This window comes from Rhinoderma darwinii, chromosome 3 (genome assembly GCF_050947455.1).
Source record: "Rhinoderma darwinii isolate aRhiDar2 chromosome 3, aRhiDar2.hap1, whole genome shotgun sequence".
In the NCBI taxonomy this organism is placed as follows: domain Eukaryota; kingdom Metazoa; phylum Chordata; class Amphibia; order Anura; family Rhinodermatidae; genus Rhinoderma; species Rhinoderma darwinii.
Window position 1 is genome coordinate 342,205,713 of NC_134689.1, and position 20,784 is coordinate 342,226,496.

A 20,784-nucleotide genomic window follows, 5' to 3' on the forward strand; every position below is an offset into this window, starting at 1 on the left:
TTTTACATTGGATTTCATTAGTTTCTGATATATTTTGCATACTGCAATCTTTTATATGGTAGGTGGCACATAAGGGTTGAGAAGTCAGATTATATTCTCTGCAATATCTCTTACAGATCTTCACAGCAAGACACAAGCAGGGCCGGCCTTAGGATAGATGGCGCCCCATGCAAAATTGTAATTTGGTGCCCCACCCCATCATACAAAAATGGCCCATAAAAAAGTAGAATGTCCCCCCACGGTATAATGCCCTTTTTAGTGCCCCCACACAGTATAATGCCCTTTATAGTGCTCCCACGTAGTATAATGCCCACTTTAGTGCCCCCACACAGTATAATGTCCCCTAAGTACCCCCACAAAGTATATTGCCCCACACACAGTATAATTCCCCTTTAGTGCCCCACACACAGTATAATATCCTCTTAGTGGCCCCCACACAGTATAATGTCCCCCCTCCCCTGGGTGCCACACACAGCCCCCCTTGTAGATAGTGCCTCCCTTTAAATTGTGCCATACAGCCCCCTGAAGATTCTGCCATACAGCCCCCTGCAGCACTCAAGATAATCCAAAGAAGTGTATTTGATTTATTCACCAAGCATAAAAACACTTGCAACGTTTCAACCCATGAATGGGTCTTTATCAAGTATTCATGGGTTGAAACGTTGCAAGTGTTTTTATGCTTGGTGAATAAATCAAATACACTTCTTTGGATTATCTTGAGTGCTGCAGTTCCTTTCTTCGATTGCGTGTTGATTGTCTCCCTTGGACCTGGGATTCTTTACTGCGTGCACCACCCATGTTTGGGGAGTTGTCCTTTCACACTGAAATTTTTTTTGTGGCTGTGCTGCTGTTTTCCTGAATAGCCCTGTAGATAGTGCCATACAGCCCCCACCTCCCCATGTAGAAAGTGCCATACAGTCCCCCACATCCCCCTTGTAGACAGTGCCCTCCACCCCCTTCTTGTAGACAGTGTCATACAGCCCCCACCTCCTCTTGCAGATAGTGCCCCCCCTTGTAGACAGTGCAATACAGCACCCACACCGCCCCCTTGTTGACAGTGCCATACAGCCCCCCACTTCCCACTTGTAGACAGTCCCATACAGCCCCCCACCACCCTTTTGTAGACCGTGCCCTCCACCTCCCCCTTGTAAAGAGTGCCCCCTTGCAAATAAAACAAAACATTTATACACACCTAATCCCCGTTCTCACGGCGAGCGGAGCTGCTTTACAGCGCCGACGGGATCCTTGCGTAGGCCGGCGTGATCCAGTGACGTCATTATGCCGGTCTGCGCAGGGACCCTGTCCCTGCGCCTAAAAGGCTGCAGGCTGAACGGCTGGTAGTCTAGTAAATGGCAGAGCAGGGAGATACCTCCCTGGTCTGCCATAGTGTTCAATAGTATCTGCGTCCTAAGGATGCAGATACGATTGAATGTAGCGCGGCGACCGCTGTAGCAGCCATAGGAGCTGCTTGCGGCGCCACCGGACATGGGGGGGCCCGTTCCAGGTGGGCGGCACAGGACCCCTCATGTCACAAGCCCCGTAGCAAACACTATGGCTGCTACAGTGGTAGTTACGCTGAGAGCAGAGAAGGAGCAGCTGCAGAATCGCCTGGTCCGGGCGCTTCAGAAACACAAGCAGGGGAAGAGAGCCAGCGCAGCGCCCACTTCCAACCTGTGGAGTGATGCGCCCTGTCCGATGGCACAGTTCGCACACCCCAAAGGCTGGCCCTGGACACAAGTGAGTCCTTTAATATTTTATTTCTCCCAATAAAAGTCATTGTTGCTTTCTCTGATTGTGATTTCTTTTTAAATTCCAAAATGCCATTAATAAATATGTAGGGTCCTGTGGTTCCAACCATTATCAGACCACACATTTCCTGGTCTCCGCTCTCATTCATCAATGCTAACATTGGGGGCATTGATGAAATTGGTTTCTGTGAAACAGGACATTGAGACTTTCAAATGCATGATTAGGTTGTCATAGTTGTACGGGTAATGAGCAATCTGAACAATAATCGATCCATATGTGTATATAAATCTAGGTTGTAATTTTTTTAGTTTCCCCAGACTGTTAAATGATCTGCATTACCTATTGATCCATGCATGGTTAGGCATATACACCAGTAAAATCTTCTGGCGTGTGTGTCTCAAGTCCCCATGAGCTATTATTATCCAAACATATACCAAAAGAGTGTCCTTTTGGCATATGCTTTGCAGGTATATATTGGTTAACTTTTGCCTCAACTGAATTGAAAATGATAATCGACTATGCTTTACAACTGCATGCAAAAAAAATAATAGTAGTATGCGTTTGTTTTTTAAAATAAATAAGTGTCCATGACAGACGTATGTTCTGCATAGGCATACATCTGTATACAACTGGGGCATTCATTCAGCAGAAAGTTTCAAACAGTCTCGCTTAACGTAATGCGCAAAAGGTGTTAACGTAGCCAAAGCATGTGTTGATATTTGGTGTTAGTATTCAATTGCAGGTTAGTAACCTATAGCTAGGTGCTGAACAGGGGTATATGTACCATAGAGGCAAACCATGCGATAGCCAATAGTGCCCAGTCTTGTCTGGTCCCATCCCCTTTGCTACAGTGTAGTGAGGACCTGTGCAGGACTCCCTGCATGACTCCCTGCTACAGAGTTAGGCCCCATGCACACGACCGTAAAATCGTCCGTAATTACGGACCCATTCATTTCTATAGCCGACGGACACCTTCCCGTATATTTACGGGAAGGTGTCCTTGCCGTAGAAACCTTCCGTAAAAAATAGGACATGTTCTATTTTTTTATTTTACAGACCATGCTTCCATACTTTATAATGGGAGAAGGTCACGTAATTATGGGCCATGATTACGGGCACGGTCGTGTGCATGGGGCCTGTTAGTAACAAAATTATAGTTTTTTTACCGCTCAGACAGTTGTAGATGTAAAGTCCTGTTGAGATATTTCAGTGAGTAGAGAGCTGAGTTGCATATTTGGTTGTTATTCTGTTAGTAAACAAGCAAGTGGGTAATTATCTCAAATATCATGGAATAATTGTGGAGAGGGAAACAAAAAAATCATATTTAATGCTCGATTCATCTATCAATGTCTGTAGACACACACCTCATATAGAACTCAAAGATCAATTAACGATAGAATGCCCTGGAAATAAGACATATTGAACAAAATATCTTATATTAATCAGAATGATCTGATTTGTGATTAATAGATGATTGATTTAGTACCCAAATACATTTTTAACAGAGCAGTAGCTTTAAAGACAGGTAACATATTGTGCTGCCTAATGTTCACTTACTATCACATGACGCTTTGTAAAGTGTTCTTGAAAATAGCAAAGCCGTATTTAATAATTACAGTTTATTTTTATGCCAATATTTATTCTACATTCTGCAATGTTGCAGTATTTTATTTTTTATCATGATGATTAAATAATTAAAGAGTTTTAGCTGAATTTGCTATTAGTGTAATAGAGTTAGCACTAGAGCAATATATGAACCATTAAATAAATGGATGTAGAGCATCTGCAGCTAGCGGGCTGGAGGTTATGATTCTTTCGCAACTGGACCGTCAAACATTTCTGCAGAAAACAATTGTTTATCCCAGTAGTTATAGTGGCTGTTGTCAGTGAAAGTCATTTCTAAAGCTAGGCAGAGATTTTGCCCGATCCAATGAGCATTCTGATCATTTATCCTTGCAGGATGCTCTTTGGGAGTTGTAAGGCATATATACAAAGATATTTACCACCATACAAACAATTTTCCTGGTGAAAAATTGTTCATAAAGTGGAAAATATTGTACCCTGGCATAATTTAAAACCATACAAACCATATTTGTATAGCTTTTTTTTTCCAGGCTGTGCCCATGATTGCAATGAATAAAAACCATAAGAAAAAGAGTTTGCATAAAAAGCTCCCCGACATGCGTGGCTTTCGTGTGCCTTCCTCTTTTACGTCAAATAGGTGCAGAAGGTACAGAGGTATGAGTCCCAGGGCCGGTGTCGGCACCTGGCGAAACCGGGCAAGTGCCGTGGCCCACTACCCTTGGGGGCTCCACCCAGCCGCCGGGTGCTTTAGCTCTCGTCTATGAGCGGAATCCCCACCAAAGCGTTGCCAACGCTCTGGCCGGAGATTCCGCTCCTAGAGGGAGACCCTGAGATCCCTGTCCATATATGGAAAGGGATGTCAGGGGCTCCTCTGGGACCGGAATCCCCGGCCAGATCTTTACCGATTCTCTGGCCAGGGATTCTATTCTTGGAGAAGCTCCTGACATCACTATCTATATATGGACAGTGATGTCAGGGGCTCTTCCTGGAGCGGAATCCCCGGATAGAGCCTTGCCGACGCTTTTGGCTGGCGATTCTGTATCTAGAGGGAGCTCCTGGAGCAGAATCCCTGGATAGAGCGCTATTTCTATTTTTGAAGATGAAACCAAGCTATGTAGTATTGTTCAGTCTGGAAGATGTTCGTAAATTGCAAGCTGATATAGACACACTGAGTGTTTGGGCATCCACTTGGCAAATGAGATTTAATGTAGATAAATGTAAAGTTATGCATCTGGGTACCAGCAATCTGCATGCATCATATTCCTTGGAGGGAGCTACACTGGGAGAGTCACTTGTTGAGAAGGATCTGGGTGTCATAAAATAAATAACAACATGCAATGTCAACCAGCTGCTTCTGAGGCCTGCAAGATATTGTCGTGTATTAAAAGAGGCATGGACTCGTCAGACAGGGATATAATATGATCACTTTACAAAGCATTAGTGTGGCCGTTCCGTTCTGGGCTCCAATTCTTAGAAAGGATGCCCTGGAGTTGGAAAAATACAAAGAAGAGCAACTAAACTAATAAGGGGCATGGAGAATCTAAGTTACGAAGAAAGATTAAAAGAATTAAACCAATTTAGCCTTGAAAAGAGACGACTAATTGGGGACATCATTAACTTATATAAATATATGAATGGCCCATAAAAGAAATATAGTGAAAACCTGTTCCATCTAAAACCCCCTCATCAGACAAGGGGGCGCTCCCTCCGTGTGGAGAAAAAACTTTCAGTCTGCAGAGGCGACAAGCCTTCTTTACTGTGAGAACTGTAAATCTATGGAATAGCCTACCGCAGGAGCTGGTCACAGCAGGGACAGTAGATGGCTTTGAAAAATGCTTAGATAATTTGCTAGAACAAAAAAATATCACCTCCTATGTGAATGTGTGGAATTTTTGTTTCATCCCTTCCCTTTTCCAATTCCCTTGGTTGAACTTGATGGATATATGTCTTTTTTCAATCGTACTAACCATATAACTATGTAGCCTTGCCGACGCTTTGGACGGCGATTCCGCATCTAGACGGAGCCCTTGACGTCACTGGTCCGTGAAGTCAGGACTCCTCCTGGACAGGAATCCACGGCAAGAGCATTGCTGACGCTCTGGCCGTGGATTCCGCTCCTGGAGAAGCCCCTGACGTCACTATCCATATATGGACAGTGATGTCAGGGGCTCCTCCAGTAGAGGAATCCCCGGCCAGAGCATCGGCAACGCTCTGGCTGGGGATTCAACACCTGGAGGGAAACCCAATGACAATGTCTACAGGGAAGGGGGGTGTAGGGCTATCTACAGGGGGTATGCGTGGCACTCTCTACATGGGTTTGTGTGGGGCACTCTCTATAAGGGTGTGTGTGTGGCACTATCTACAGGGGTGTGTGTGTGGCACTATCTACAGGGGCTGTTTGGCACTATCTACGGGGGGCTGTGTGGCACTATCTACAGTGGGCACTGTGGCATTATCTACAGAGGGCACTGTGGCATTATGTACAGAGGGCACTGTATATATGGGGGCACCAACTTGGGGCCTAACTGCTATATGGGGGCATAAACAGGGCCTAACTTGTATATGGGGGAATAAACTGCCGTTTTACTGCCGCCATGAGTTCCCCTCCAAAGGGGCTCACTAAGTCTGTGTTGCCCAAGGGCCCACATAAACCTGGAGCCAGCCCCGGGTATGACTATGGGAGTAGCGTGTAAAATACACTTATATGGAGAAAGAAAAGGGAAAGCAGGAATTACTGCATGGTGAGTACATATACAGTACATGCTGCCCATGACTGGTTGTCCCCAGTTAATGTGAGAAGAGCCGCTCTACAGGTTTCCGTTTGTGTGCAAATGAAGATTAATCTCTGTATAATAACAAATGCTATACAACTTTGTAATTTGTATATCAATTCTTCACCATTTTCAAGATCGCTGTTAGATGTCAGTGGATGAAAGTTTTTAGTTTACATGTAGAGGCAGAAAATCTTACATATCTGGTCTTGCTCTCAGCTAAGACGTGAATACAACTGTATTCAGTCTAGACAACCCTCTGTGAGCTAAACAGTCTTAACTCCAGACTAATACACTTTTGCAAACTGTCCATTTGTGCTCCTGCTGCTGATGTATTTATCTCACAAACAGTGGTATAACTACGTTGTAGCAGCTATAGTGGCTGCTACGGGGCCTGCGACATGAGGGGGCCCGTGCCACCTGCCGTCATGGCCTGCCCCCTTGCCCGGTGGCGACGCTAGCAGCCCAGCCGCTATGGCTGCTACAAGCGTACCGATGCCAAATTCAATAGTATCGGCGTCCTTAGGATGTAGATACTATTGAACGCTATGGCAGAGCAGGGAGGTATTGCCCTACTCTGCCATTTACTAGGCTACAGGCGGGGCCGGCGTTAGGGGGGCAAACTGGGCAATTGCTCAGAGGCCCCATCCTCTTACACCTCTTTCACATGACCGAAATCGGGCGCAAGAGTCCCGAGTCCCTCCCGGAAGCTGTGCAACGCTCCGTCCGTCGTGGGAACGGGGCAAGGTAAGTACAATATTTGTTTGTTTTTTCGGGGGGGGGGGGGGGGTGGCTATGTGCCAATATACACGGGGGATTGCTGTGTTGCTGTGTATCACTATATACAAGGGGGGCTGTGCAGCACTATATACAAGGGGGGATTACTGTGTATCACTATATACAGGGGGGATTGCTGTGTAGCACAATATACAAGGAGGGTTTACTGTGTAGCACTAAATAAAAGGGGGCTGTGTGGCACTATATATAAGGGAGGGGGTGTTGTGTGGCACTATATACAAGGGGGGGGCTCTGTGGCACTATATAAAAGGATGAGCTGTATAGCACTATATACAAAGGGGGCTATGTGGCACTATATACAAAATGGGGGCTGAGTGGCACTATCTACTAAGAGGGTGCTGTGTGGCACTATATATTAGGGGGGCTGTGTGGCACTATATACAAGGGGGGCTCTGTGGCACTATATACAAGAGGGGGCTGTGTGGCACTATATACAAAGGGGGGGGGACTGTGGCGCTATCTGCATGGGGGATGTGTGTGGCACTATTTACAGGGGGGCTGAGTGTGTCTCTACAATGGGGTTGTGTGTAGCTCTACAGGGGGGCTATGTTGTTGGCGCTATCTACAGTGGGGCTGTTTGTGGCACTATCTACAGGGGACATTATTACAGGGGTCACAAAGGGAGCACAGTTACTGATGGGGCAATTTTATTGATCATTATTATAATCTGGGGCACTGTGGATTACGAGTTTGTTTAGAGGATGAGGTATAGGTGGGAAGGGTGCTGGAAAAGCAAAAAACCAACACGTCTGTGTGTCAAATTTTGCAGAGACAAGTCGTGGCTGGAATAAGTCATCACAGTGGTCTGGGCTGGATGGAGAAAAAATGTAAAGTGAACGATTCTAATTAGAGAAAACATCACCTGTGAGTCACTACATATAAAGGTGCTGTAATCACTTATTTAGTCGGCAGAACTCCTGTGTATAACTGCCATCTACCACTATATGGTCACTATATGCTGGTAATATTGGTCTTTGTAAAGTGGTATTTTATAGTATGGACGTATTATTCAGTAATAGTATGGGTGTATTCAGTCACTATGTGGTTATGGTGTGGTTGTATTATTCAGTAACAGTATGGGGGTATTATTCAGTAACAGTATGGGGGTATTATTTAGTAACAGTGTGGTGGTATTATTCAGTCACTATGGGGTTATGGTGTTGCGGTATTATGTGGACCTTATATTGTATGATTATTGTAAGGTCTTATAATAGTGAGTTGCGTTCAGTAACAGTATGCAGGTAATATTTCATCTGGCATAGTGGTATTATTATATGTATACAGATAATTTTTTGTGTGAGAGCGGGGACATATGCTTTGGGGCTTACAACACTCCTGGACGCGCTAGAAATCAGCGATGCAGTTCTCTGCACATCACCTTTTGAATTGACTATATTATTGATACAGTAGGGGTGTGTTCACATCAGCTTTTGGTTCCCGTCAACTGCGCTATTGTTTCCGCCAATAAAACTGAAACCTTACGGAACGGAGGCAAACGGAAACCATTTGCAACGGAAACATTACTATTGAAATCATTGATAATGCCACCAGAAACCTATGGTTTCCGTTCATGGGTTCCCCTGACGGAAAGGTCTGACGGAAGCCATCAACAGAACCATAACACAGATGTGAACAGGCTGTAATTCAGAATTTGGGGCCCCACTTTTAACTTTGCCCAGGGCCCCACTTTGTCTAAAACCGGTCGTGGTTCGGTGGCCTATCAGGCGCAGGGATGGGATTCCAATGCAGGCCAGCATGATGACGTCACTGGATCACGCCAGCCTACACAAGGATCCTGTCGTGTTGATTTGCTCCGTTTGTCGTGGAAACGGTGCCTAGGTGAGTATGAGGTATTTTGGTTTTATTTGTTTGGTGATCGCTATATGGCACTGTCTACAGGATGGTGGGTTGCTATATGGCGCTATCTACAGGAGGGCTGTATGGTGCTATCTACAGGTGGGGCTGTATTGCGCTATCTACAGGGGGGGCTGTATGGCGCTATCTACAGGGGGAGCTGTATGGCGCTATCTACAGGGGGGATGTATGGCACTAACTACAAGGGGGAGATGGAGGGTGCCATCTACAAGCGGGGTGTGACAGTGTCTACTGGGGGGGCTGTATAGCACTGTCTATAAGGGGGCTGTATTGCACAATCTATAGAGGGCACTATCTACAAGGGGGGCTGTGTGTGGCAACGAGGGGAGGGGGGCCCAGTCAAAAGTTTGCTATGTCTTTTCTAGTTACACCCCAGCTTAAAACAGGACTAGGTATGTACAGGTTTTCAGGTATGTAAACAAGAGTTTTCTCATTCACTGACAGCAAACAAATACACTATATGAGCTTGTTGGTCATCCTGTTTCAAAACCATGGGTGTTATTATGGAGCTGGACCCCCTTTTGCGGCTATAACAGCCTTATACTCTACTGCGAAGAGCATTTGTGAGGTCAGGCTCTAATGTTGGATGAGAAAAGCTATGGCTTGCAATTCCAATCATACAAAGGTGTTGTAATGCCGGGGAAGGTGAGCCCTAATCTACCCGCCACTCAGTCCCTGCCTACTTGCAACGGCCCGTCCTAGGCGACGGCGTACAGCTGGGCGACGGTCCCTACGCTCAATAAGTGCATGACAGACAAACAGACATGGGTACACAGAAGCTAAGGGAAATGGGGCAGTTGCCCATGGCAACACCGTGAGCAACAAGAGAAGTGAACGAGCCGAGTCAAACCAGGAGTGTACGAGGTACCAAACGCAGAGCAGGAGAGTAGTGAACGAGCCGAGTCAAACCAGGAGTGTACGAGGTACCAAACGCAGAGCAGGAGAGTAGTCAGTAAGCCAGGGTCAATATGAAGCAGGGACAAATAGTTCAAGCAGCAGCAGAGCCAGGAAACAGGAGAATCAAAGGCAAAGGAGGAGCAGGAAGAGAAGGTATAAATAGACAGATGGCGGGAGCTAGCTCCATCTGGCCAGGCTGTGATAGGCTCTCCCACTCCTCAGCCTCCCAGCCAGATTGGTAGAAGGAGGGGGTCACTCGATCAGACTTAGGAGCAGGTGCAGACTGACTAACCACGGGCGTCGACACAGAAGCTGCGTCTGGCAGATCCTTTACAGTACCCCCCCTTTTATGAGGGGCCACTGGACCCTTTCCAGGTGGACCTGGCTTATTGGGGAACCGAAGATGGAACCTCCTGAGCAATACTGCAGCGTGAACATCCCGGGCGGGTACCCAAGTCCTCTCCTCAGGCCCGTATCCTCTCCAATGGACCAGGTACTGGAGAGAGCCTTGGACCATCCTGCTGTCCACAATCTTGGCCACCTCGAATTCTACCCCTTCAGGGGTGAGAACAGGGACCGGAGGTTTCCTCGAGGGAGCCAAGGACGGGGAGCAGCGTTTCAGGAGGAAGGCATGAAACGTCCTGTATTCGAAAAGACGGAGGTAACTCCAGTCGGAAGGAGACAGGGTTAAGGACTTCAATGACCTTGTACGGCCTTATATACCGGGGAGCAAACTTTTTGGACGGGACTTTAAGGCGCAAATTTTTTGAAGACAGCCACACCAGACCACAAACAAGGGGTTAGCAGAACGTCTTCTATCTGCCTGAGTCTTTTGTATGCTCTGGGAAGCCTCTAGGTTCTTCTGAACCTGGGCCCAGACTGTGCACAGTTCCCGATGAACGACATCTACCTCAGGATTGTTGGAACCACCAGGTGAAACGGAGAACCGTGGATTAAACCCAAAATTACAGAAAAAGGGGGAGACACCTGACGAGTTACTAAATTTGGCAAGGGAAATAAAGGAGACCCAATCATATTGACAGTCAGAGATAAAACACCTTAAATATTGTTCTAGGGACTGATTAGTCCTCTCCGTTTGGCCATTAGTTTCAGAATGGAAGGCTGAGGAGAAGGAGAGATCAATCTTCAACTTTTTACAGAAGGCTCTCCAAAACAATGAAACAAATTGTACCCCTCTGTCAGAAACAATATTGACAGGAACCCCATGGAGACGCAGTATGTGTTTGACAAACAAGGTAGCTAACCTCTTGGCATTGGGTAGTTTCTTGAGGGGCACAAAATGGCACATCTTACTGAAGCGGTCTACTACAACCCACACCACCGACTTGTCCTGAGATGGACGCAAATCGGTGATAAAATCCATGGAGATATGGGTCCAAGGTCTCTGAGGAATGGGCAAAGAACATAGTAAGCCCGCTGGTCGGGACCTGGGAGTCTTGGACCTAGCACAAATTTCACAAGCGGCGACGTAGGCCTTAATGTCTCTAAGCAACCCAGGCCACCAATAGTTTCTGGCAATGAGATGCTTGGTACCCAGGATGCCTGGATGGCCAGATAGTGCAGAGTCATGATTTTCCCTGAGTACCCTTAGCCGGAATTGCAGGGGAACTAACAGCTTGTTCTCAGGAAGGTTCCCGGGAGCTGAACCTTGATCAGCCGCAATTTCGGAGACTAGGTCAGAATCAACAGAGGAAATGATTATACCTGGGGGCAAAACACAAGCAGGATCTTCCTCCGAAGGAGGGCTGGCCAGGAAGCTACTCGACAGTGCATCAGCCTTAATATTTTTAGACCCAGCCCTATAGGTAACCAAAAAATTGAATCTAGTAAAAAATAACGCCCATCGAGCTTGTCTCGGGTTAAGCCTCCGGGCAGATTCTAGGAAAACCAGATTCTTGTGGTCGGTAAGGACCGTTACCTGGTGCCTAGCCCCCTCCAGGAAGTGGCGCCACTCTTCAAATGCCCATTTAATGGCTAAGAGTTCGCGGTTGCCAATATCATAGTTACTCTCAGTGGGCGAGAACTTCCTGGAGAAGTAGGCACAGGGACGGAGATGGGTGAGCGACCTGGTACCCTGGGACAAGACAGCACCCACTCCCACCTCGGAGGAGTCAACCTCCACGATGAATGGCTCCATTTGGTTAGGCTGAATCAGCACTGGGGCCGAGATAAAGCACTTCTTAAAGGGAATGTGTTGCCAGAAAAACATGTTTTGTTTTTTTTTTAATTAAACATTTAGTGTGTAGGTGATTAAACATCGTTCAATTTATTTTATTTTTTTCACGAGTCAGGAAATATTATAAATTAATTCTAATTTATAATATTTCCCATTGCTGGTCACTAGATGGAGCTATTCCCAAAATTGCAGCATTGCATGTGGTAAAGCAACCACATTGCTTTATGCTGCAAAATTGGGTAAAAAGCCCTCGCTCTAGTGAGCTCTCAGCTTCCCCCCCTCCTTTATCCTGGCTAGTGCCGGGATAAACGAGGGGTTTGAACGGTCTAACCTCCTACACTGTGTGTCGCCATTTTTTGAGCTAACACACAGTGTAGTAGGTTAACATACAGTAGTAAACGTACACAAACACGAACATACATATAAATCTCTTACCTGCTCCTGCCGCCGCGGCTCCCTCCGGCCCGTCCGCTCCGTCTGCTGCCGCTGGTCCAAGTGCACAAGTCCGGAAGCCGCGACCGGAAGTAGTAATCTTACTGTCCGGGCGCGACTTCCGGTCCACACGAAAATGGCGCCGGACGGCGCGCATTTCAAATTGGACTGTGTGGGAGCGGCGCATGCGCAGTTCCCACACAGACGGCGTACATTGAAGTGGATGGGACGGGAGCCGTTCGCAGTCCCTATGGGACTGTGGCTGCCGTATTCCATGTCTGTATGTGTCGTTAATCGACACATACAGAAATGGAACAAAAAATGGCAGCCCCCATAGGGAAGAAAAAGTGTAAAAATAAGAAAAAGTAAAACACAAACACACAAATAAATATAAACGTTTTTAATAAAGCACTAACATCTTTAACATATGAAAAAATAATTTGTGATGACACTGTTCCTTTAAGGACCTCAAAAGCCTGGACCGCCTCTGGAGGCCAGTGGAGGAGATCAGCACCTTTGCGAGTAAGATCCGTAAGAGGCTTAGCGATGATCGAGAAGTTAGCAATAAATCTCCTGTAATAATTAGCAAACCCCAGGAAGCACTGTAACGCCTTCAGGGAGGCAGGTTGGACCCCATTCAGCCACAGCCTGAACCTTTGCAGGGTCCATGCGGAATTCATGAGGAGTGAGGATTTGACCCAAAAATGGTATCTCCTGCACCCCAAACACACATTTTTCGGTTTTAGCAAACAGTTTGTTTTCCCGAAGGGCCTGGAGCACCTTTCTGACATGCTCAATGTGGGAGGACCAGTCCTTGGAAAACACAAGTATGTCATCAAGGTACACTACAAGAAATACCCCCAGGTAGTCTCTTAAAATCTCATTTATAAAATTCTGGAAGACCGCGGGAGCATTACACAACCCAAAGGGCATGTCGAGGTATTCAAAATGACCTTCGGGCGTGTTAAACACAGTCTTCCACTCATCCCCCTCTTTGATGCGGATAAGGTTATAAGCCCCCCGTAAAACAAACTTAGAGAATCATTGGGCCCTCTGAACCTGATTGAAAAGATCAGAAATCAAAGGAAGGGGATACTGGTTCCTTACAGTGACCTTATTCAAGTTTCAGTAGTCAATGCACGGCCTAAGACCACCATCCTTCTTCCCTACGAAGAAGAAGCCAGCACCTACAGGAGAAGTAGAGGGGCAAATGTAACCCTTGGCCAGGCATTCCTGGATATACTCTCTCATGGCTTCACGTTCGGGACAAGAGAGATTAAATATCCTACCCTTAGGGAGCTACCAGGGTAGCATCATGCTGGTTGCCCCTCTGAGCCAGGGCTTGGACCTGTAGAGAGAGGCCCTGCATTTGCTGAGCCAGGGTCTCAAGGGGGTCCATAGTTGTGTCAGGGACCAGGGTAGAAAAGGTATATGGGATTATGTAATGCCGGGGAAGGGAGACAGACAGGTGAGCCCTAATCTACCCGCCACTCAGTTCCTGCCTACTTGCGACGGCGTACAACTGGGCGACGGTCCCTACGCACAATAAGTGCACGACAGACATGGGTACACAGAAGGGAAATGGGGCAGTTGCCCACGGCAACACCGATAGCAACAAGAGAAGTGAACGAGCCGAGTCAAACAGGAGTGTACGAGGTATCAAACGCAGAGCAGGAGAGTAGTGAACGAGCCGAGTCAAACCAGGAGTGTACGAGGTACCAAACGCAGAGCAGGAGAGTAGTCAGTAAGCCAGGGTCAATATGAAGCAGGGACAAATAGTTCAAGCAGGAGCAGAGCCAGGAAACAGGAGAATCACAGACAAAGGAGGAGCAGGAAGAGAAGGTATAAATAGACAGAGGGCGGGAGCTAGCTCCATCTGGCCAGGCTGTGATAGGCTCTCCCACTCCTCAGCCTCCCAGCCTGATTGGTAGAAGGAGGGGGTCACTCGATCAGACTTAGGAGCAGGTGCAGACTGACTAACCACGGGCGTCGACACAGAAGCTGTGTCTGGCAGATCCTTTACAGGTGTTCAATGTGGTTGAGGTCAGGTCTCTGTGCAGCCACTCAAGTTCCTCTGCACCAATCACGTCACATCATGTCTTTATGGACCTCGCATTGTGCACTGGGGCACAGTCATGCTGGAACAGAAAACATCCTTCCCTAAACAGCCATGCTGGAAGCATACAATTGTCCAAAATGTCTTTGTATGCTGTACCATTAATATTACCCTTCACTTAAAATAAGGGGCCTATTCCAAACCCTGAAAAACCACTCCAGACCATTATTCCTCCTTTTGCAAATTTTACAGTAGGCACTCTGGATTTCGGTAGTTAGTACTTTCCTGACATCTGCCTAACCCAGACTTGTCCATCAGACTGCCAGACAGTGAAACGTGATTCACTGCTCCCGAGTCCAGTGCTGGCGTGCTTTATTAGGGTATGTTCACACGGCCAAATTTCAGACGTATACGAGGCGTATTATGCCTCGTTTTACGTCTGAAAATATGGCTACAATACGTCGGCAAACATCTGCCCATTCATTTGAATGGGTTTGCCGACGTACTGTGCAGACGACCTGTTATTTACGCGTCGTCGTTTGACAGCTGTCAAACGACGACTCGTAAAAATACAGCCTCGTCAAAAGAAGTGCAGGACACTTCTTTCAGACGTTTTTGGAGCTGTTTTCTCATAGACTCCAATGAAAACAGCTCCAAAAACGAGTTGGTAAAAAAATGAGTTGGTAAAAATGCGAGTTGGTAAAAAACGTCTGAAAAGCAGGGTCTGTTTTCCCTTGAAAACAGCTCTGGATTTTCAGACGTTTTGGTTGACTACGTGTGAACATACCCTTACACAGCTCCATCTGACACTTCGCATTGCACATGGTGATCTTAGGCTTGTTTGCAGCTACTCGACTATAGATATCCATTTCATGAAGCTTATGACGCACAGTTGCTGGACAACTGGTATGTTGCATTTTTTCCAAGGATTACTCTTTTTTTTATCCCCCCCCCCCCCGACAATTGAACTCCAATGGTCTCAATTGACCCATCTAGATCTCTGCGGTGTTGCTGCTGTGTTAAACAAGGAATTGCCAAATGAGGCTTTCACTCTCGGACTGTATCTCTCATAGAATTTCACTGTCAGTCTGACATCTGTAACCTGCTATCCTGCAACTGACTGCAATTGGAGCTGTAAGAGAAATGTCTACTAACTGACTTCTGTCAACTCCATTCCCCTGATCTTGGTGACATGTCATCCTGTCAATGACAAAAACAGGGTGGGGGTTATTGTGATTTATTTCTTAGAAGAAAGATGCAGGGTGTATAGATGCCCGGAGACAAATGCAAGAACAGAAATAGCAGGGTGTCTTAGAAATACAGGGCAGACACAGACAGCAGAGGTCCCCTAAGACAGAGCAGTATATGGGCCCTTTGCTCTCCCCTTATTATTCTCTTACAATCCTCCAGTGATTGTGAGCTATAGACAGTAAGAAAACTGCTAGCTGCTTATAAGGCAGCAGTGGGCCGCCTTACCTACCAGGATTCTGTGCAACTTCACAGGTTGCAACAATGGTATGTCCGCCTTTGGTACCATAGCTAATTATGGAATATCCACATACCACTTGACTTACTGCTAAAGGTGGTTTGAACTACATTTATGCTGTTTTCCCACCAGAAGTAATGGTATATCCTTAGGATATGCCATCACTTCCTGATCGCTAGGAGTCCGACTGCAATAACCCTTATTAGAATGAAGGTTAGTTAGGTGCTGTGACTCCTCCACAGTGGATGGACAACAGCGCCGATGTTCAGGGATTTGCTTCATTCACATCGGTCCCTTTGTTCTCGGGATCAGCAGAGGTCAGACCCCCACCGATTTTAATGTTATATCCTAGTAATATGCCAGAACATTATACGATTGGAATACCATTTAACTTTATAGAACAACCTACAGGCTGTTGTGTGACTGGGGTTCTGCCGATCTATGCAGTAAAAAGGTCTCACAAAGTAGTCCCATGCAGCAGAATGTCCCACACAGTACTGCCATATGTAACATTTTGGTCCTTGAGAATAGATTCCAGGAACTGCAGCAACAGGTGCCCAGTGCGTCCATGCTCCATAGGCCCAGGTCTTGGAAGGGAACGTTGCAGGGATGACATTTTGCTTAACCTCTTTCCTCTGCAGCCATTTTTGGGTTTTTCATTTTTGCTTTTTTCTCCCCACTTTCCAAAAGTCATAACTTTAAACATTTTCCATCTATATAGCCGTATGAGGGCTTTTTTTTTGCTAGACGAGTTGTAGTTTTTCACGGCACCATTCATTGTAGCATACAATGTACTAAGAAACTATATATATACAGTCACGGCACGGGGTGTGGACCCACTGGGCCATACCGCGTAGCGGGATAGCAGCTGGCCAAACAGGTACAATGCAATGTCTATAGTTCAGAAAGGGTACCTGAGGCAATGTAGACAGTAGCAATGGATTCAGGCTAAGATGAGGCTCCGATAGTAGACAGACACCCGGCGGGGTGTGACACACTAGATGCAGCGGAAACACGACCCCAACTCTTGATGGCACAGAGGAACGGTTAACACTGGGAAATGGAAAACACTAGGAGACCATTTGCAAAGACAAACTTTAGGTAACACAAGAACGCTCAGGCAATGATGAAGAGGGCAGAACCCCTTTTATAGTCCAGCAGCATTCTGGGCTAATTGCAGATATTCTGCAACTGTGCGCGCACTTGCCCTTTGAGGCTGTGCACGCGCGGGCACACGCGCCCTGCGGGAGACAGTCTCTGAACCAGGAAGTGAGTTCCGGCGTCTCAGGAGGGAGATGCCGCTGAAAACACACGTCCATGGCCGCGGCCGTCAGAGGGTAAGTCAGAACGATGGTCCGCGGCCATAGGCGTTACAGTATCCCCCCTCTTATGCCCCCTCTTCTTGGGGCCAGAGCGGGAGAGAAACTTCTTCACGAGGACAGGAGCATCGATGTTCTCCTCTGGCTCCCAAGACCTATCCTCTGGGCCAAATCTCCTCCAATCCACCAAATAAAACGTCCTTCCTCCCACTTTCTTGGTGGTCAGGATCTCCCTCACTTCAAAAGTCCCTGACCTGACGCCAGGAGCCACTGCGGAACTAGGAGCCCTGGAGTAGCGGTTCAGGACCACGGGCTTCAGTAGGGAGACATGGAAGGAGTTAGAGATCTTGAGGGTAGGAGGCAGCCGAAGCTTGTAAGACACAGGATTAATTTGCAGCAGAATCTCGAAGGGTCCGAGGAACCTGGGGGCATTTTGCAAGATGGCACCCTCAGCCAGATATTCTTGAAAGACAGCCAGACCTTCGTACCTGGAAGAAACTGGGGAGGCTCTCGTCTTCTAGTGTCTGCCTTATTTTTCATGCAGTCCACCGCCAGCAGAATAGAAGATCGGGTCTGTTGCCATATCTGCAGAAAGTTCCTGAAGGTAGAGTCAGCTGCAGGCACCTGGGACATAGTAGAGACAGGAAGAGGTATTCGTGGATGTTGGCCGTAGACAATGAAGAACGGACTGGAGGTACTGGACTCACTAGTATAAATCAAGCACAGTAGAAGGAAGTCGGCACCACTCTCAATCTTCACAGCATGGAACAGGCAGATAGATGCAAGTGGAGTCAGGGTTTCCTCATTTAAGCAAACTTCGGGCGGTGCTCAGCATAAAAACAGACAGTCTTGTAGTATAATATAGATGAAAGAAATGAAAATGCGGCACTCACCCGTTTGCAAATCTTTTTAACTTTATTGTGTCACCTTGGCGAGGATAAAAGCATTACAGGGAGGACAGCTAGTTGTAGGTTACAGCCTGTTTCGCGCTGGAGATCGCGCTTCTTCTGACCTAGTACGTCACTGCTGGAGGTGTTCTTTTAAACTGCCAACAGCTGTAGCTTCCATAGTAACGCATGTAGCAACAGTGAACAGCTTCTGGAACACACCCCTTTATGTTAATTTCTTTTCACAAAGCAAGCATCACTTTTACCTTTCAAGGAAAAGGGCTCCATTCACACCTTATTCTGACCTGAAGGCCGCAAAGAAGCAAAACTTCCATCACGGACACATCAGACAACGATAGGTGAGTAAGATTTTAAGAAAATATATACATATATATGTAGATTAATTAGAATGGAAACTTTTGATGAATTATTCGGGGGATGGAGCAAAGAACTGTATTCAGTTAAATACACTATAAATAAATAGTTTTATCCTTACATAGCCATTTTTGTTTGTACACCATAATGGATATGATATAGGAAGCCATTCATTGTTCCTTTACAGAAAGCATAGTTACACTGTTGTACACATAAGTGAGGATAATATGTGTGGCAAATTAAAAACAAAAACTATAAGCACAAATATAAAGATTGTTATAGAAAGACTGCCATGTCATTTTTATCATTTAGGCCGGCAGGTCCCATTGCATTGGTACGGATAATCCATCCTGATTCTTTTCTCAATAATATCCTGTGTCTATAGACATGGCAGTCTTTTTATAACAATCTTTATATTTGTGCTTATAGTTTTTGTTTTTAATTTGCCACACATATGATGTATGTGTTGCTTTTTATCCTCACTTATGTGTACAACAGTGTAACTATGCTTTCTGTAAAGGAACAATGAATGGCTTCCTATATCATATCCATTATGGTGTACAAACAAAAATGGCTATGTAAGGATAAAACTATTTATTTATAGTGTATTTAACTGAATACAGTTCTTTGCTCCATCCCCCGAATAATTCATCAAAAGTTTCCATTCTAATTAATCTACATATATATGTATATATTTTCTTAAAATCGTACTCACCTATCGTTGTCTGATGTGTCCGTGATGGAAGTTTTGCTTCTTTGCGGCCTTCAGGTCAGAATAAGGTGTGAATGGAGCCCTTTTCCTTGAAAGGTAAAAGTGATGCTTGCTTTGTGAAAAGAAATTAACATAAAGGGGTGTGTTCCAGAAGCTGTTCACTGTTGCTACATGCGTTACTATGGAAGCTACAGCTGTTGGCAGTTTAAAAGAACGCCTCCAGCAGTGACGTACTAGGTCAGAAGAAGCGCAATCTCCAGCGCGAAACAGGCTGTAACCTACAACTAGCTGTCCTCCCTGTAATGCTTTTATCCTCGCCAAGGTGACACAATAAAGTTAAAAAGATTTGCAAACGAGTGAGTGCCGGACTCACTAGTATGGTTATTGTAGGAGAACTCAGCCCACGGAAGCAGCTGCACCCAGTCATCATTCCGCCTGGAGAGAAAGTGCCACAGATAGTTCTCCATAATCTGGTTAACCCTCTCGACCATTGGACTGGGGATGGTAGGCAGAGGAGAAGTCCAAATTTACACCGAGGGGACCGCAGAGTGCTCTCCGGAACTTCGAGGTGAACTGGACCCCTCGATCCGAGACAACATACAGAGGCAAGCCGTGCACACGGAAGATGTGTTGGACAAAGAGATCGGCCAGTCAGGAAGCAGAAGGAAGACCAGTCAGTGGAACAAAATGAGCCATCTTGGAAAATCGATCCACCACCACCCAGACCACACGGCACCCAGCAGAGAGAGGCAGATCTGTGACAAAGTCCATTGCAATATCACGCCAGGGAGCATCAGGCACAGGCAGTGGTTGGAGCAGACCAGCTGGTCTGGAGTGGGGAACTTTATTTGCTGCGCACACCGTACAGGAGACAAAGTCTGTGACGTCTTTGGGCAGCGTGGGCCACCAGAACTGACGGGAAATTAGGTCTCATATCTTACGGGCACCTGCGTGACCTTCCAGCTTGGAACGGTGTCCCCAGCAAAGGATTCTTCCTCTGTCTACCAGACGTACAAAGGTCCTTCCCGGGGGAATGTCTCTAACTTGCAGAGGGTTGACAGAGATGATACAGGAAGGGTCAATGATATTCTGTGGGAGCTCCACGGTGTCCTCTGTCTCAAACGACCTAGACAAGGCATTGGCCCTCATATTCTTGTCGGCAGGTCGGCAGTGGAGTTCGAACTGGAACCGAGCAAAGAACAGTGACCATCTGTCTTGACGAGGATTCAGCCGTTGAGCCATCTTAAGATAGGTGAGGTTCTTGTGGTCCGTGAAGACCAGGATTGGATGAGCTGCGCCTTCTAGTAGGTGTCTACACTCCTGCAGGGCCAGCTTGATGGCCAGTAACTCCTGATCCCCAATTGAGTAGTTGCGCTCTGCGGGAGAAAACAGCTAACAGTAGTAGCCACAAACCACAGTCTTGCCTTTGGAACCTCTGTGGAACAGAAGTGCGCCAGCACCAACAGAGGAGGCGTTCACCTCCAACGAAAACTGTAGGGTCACATCAGGATGATGAAGAATTGAGGCTGACATGTATTAAATGCGAGTAATATTAGGTCATCCAAGGTAGATGGTAAATCACGAGCAGCAAGTTTGTCTTTAATCTCGGATGATAGACCATGCCAGAAGGAAGCTACTAATGCCTC